This window comes from Frankliniella occidentalis, unplaced genomic scaffold (genome assembly GCF_000697945.3).
Source record: "Frankliniella occidentalis isolate FOCC.00 unplaced genomic scaffold, Focc_3.1 Scaffold375, whole genome shotgun sequence".
NCBI lineage: Eukaryota > Metazoa > Arthropoda > Insecta > Thysanoptera > Thripidae > Frankliniella > Frankliniella occidentalis.
Genome location: NW_026267498.1, coordinates 141,916 through 144,018, shown reverse-complemented (window position 1 = coordinate 144,018; position 2,103 = coordinate 141,916). Strand labels below are relative to the sequence as shown.

The following is a 2,103-nucleotide window of genomic DNA, read 5'->3' as shown; positions in this document are numbered from 1 at the left end:
CCCCGCACTCCGCCTTTCTCCATGACCGGGTGTTCCCCCCGCCCCACCCCGTTGCGCACACAGCAGACACAGCGGACCGTGTCGTACGGTGGGAAATAATGATAAGCGTACGAGTCGCAAACTGTCAAAACACACGGCAACGACAAGAGTATGAAAGGAATCTATCGCAGCGGAGATGTTTGCCCTGCTTCGCCTTGGCCTTTGTGTGGCCCCGTGTACATACAGCAGCGCGATACGAGGCGCCATACAAAAAGTACAAAACAAACACAGCATTTGTAACTTTCAGAAAAGAATCTGCGCGCGCAAATTCAAATCCTTCGCACAATCGGGATTTACCGTATGTTTTTTACACTTCACTTCAAGAAATAAATGAAAGACACTTACAATGAAACGCCAGCATCAGCCCAAACCGCCCAAACATCTTGTCTCGGCTCGCTGGGCGTCCCCTCAGTGCGCAGCCACGCTAATTCCTTTTAGCTTCTCGCGAGGACTGATGGGGGGCCGTTGTGGGAGCCTTTCCTCACAACTGGCGTAGGCCGCCAGAGAGGATACATCTGAAAGCAAAAGTGCAAATATGTAAGAATGAGACCGTGCGCGCGCGGACAATAGGCCCCTCCTATATCGCGCAGCCAGCCTAAAGAAATAAAAATATGATCCTCTCAACACCATATGTGACTTTCAGAAGGGGAAATAAAAGCGGGGAGGAACAAGTTGCACACGAGGAAAGTAACGTTCAGAGATGTGTGGGGGAGGGAGGGGGGGGCAGGCGGTGTGGGGAACACAATGTCAGGCGACGCGATGCCGCGCCGCCAGTAAATGTAAGGGACTGAAGACGTTACGGCCCTCCACGTTAGGTCGCGCCGCGCCACGCCACGCCACGCCACGAGAGGGAAGGCTTGCAAATGGCGGCCGTTTCGCAAACGACTTTAACGGGACAGTTTTTCCTCGATCAGCTGGAGAGGGGGGAGGGGAGGGAGGGGGTTGGCCCTCGTCCTGCTGCTGTTGCCACGCACTCCGCCCAGCAGAGCCATACGTATAGGGGAGCGGTGTGCGGTGGCGAGAGGGTCCGGGCACGAGCACGCCACCGGTGAACAAACTGTCATTCAACAAGTCAGAGTGGGCCGATGGGGCCGAGGCCGGCCGATAGGGCTGCCCGCGGCCCGGCCTCGGCCACCACCGCCTAACGGTAATCCCCCGGCCCCCGCCGCGGCCTCGGCGGCCACTCGGACCGTTAGGGCGCGGCGGCCCGCTACACGGCGCCAAACGTTTCCAGAGGAAGTAACACACACAAAATGAAATGCATTTTTCATGAGCAATTCGCCCCACCCGTAACGGAACGGAGGCCGCGCGGCGCTGGCGGCCGAGCAGGGGCCCCTGGTGGTGGCGCTGCGTGTCTGAGGCCGGGGTGTGGCTCGGGGTGTGGTGGGGTGTGGCGAGGCGGGGCGGCCCGACCGCAGCCAGCCAGGTGTAGCCGGCTCTTGCTTTATTCCGCGCTGCATATTCCTGAGCCCCGCCAACACCTCATTCTTATTTCCTGCCTCCCGCCGCCGGGCCCCGCCGGGCTCCGCAGGGCACTCGGCGCGCCTCCGCCAGAAAGGAGAAGCGGCTTGTCGCGGAGCATTAGGAGCCACTTAGACCGTCTTATGCAAATCGGAGCGGGGCGCCTGAAGACGCGACCTCGCGGCCTCCACCATAGGGCCGCGGGCCTCTGGCGGGGATGACGAGGACCTCTGCGGGGGAGGTAACGTGGCCGCGGGCGGGGCGAGGCCGTGAGAGGCCAAGGCCGGCGGCCCCACCAAGGACGTCGAGGACGTGCGCAGGGCCGTGGCCGAGACCCTGCCCTCGGCTCCACGCCACGCCTCGCCATCGCCACGCCCAGGTTGCAGCGGCCGCGCCCCCAGGGCCTTTGTTCCCGTCAGGAGGCTGCTAAAACAAGTCAGAGGCGGTGGTGCGGGGATGAGGGGCGGCGCGGGGCAGCGGGAAAAAAAAGAAGTCGCAGCGAGGCAAAGAGGCGAGAAACGCAGAGGAGGGCGAAAATATAAGGGGATGAGCGGAGAAGGGTTCCGTTCCGAGAGGCGAGGAGGGGAGAGCGAGGACGTCCAA

At 61.8% G+C, this 2,103-nt stretch overlaps 1 protein-coding gene across 1 annotated transcript in view; it reads right to left on the bottom strand.

Annotated features, from left to right (window-relative positions):
• LOC113206997 (heterogeneous nuclear ribonucleoprotein C-like) overlaps positions 1-2,103 on the bottom strand; it is a 63,206-nt gene that overhangs the window by 53,274 nt on the left and 7,829 nt on the right. The window contains exon 2 of the mRNA XM_052274323.1: positions 385-554. The gene's annotated coding sequence lies outside the window, so the exon portion shown is untranslated. The remainder of the gene's footprint in view (positions 1-384; positions 555-2,103) is intronic.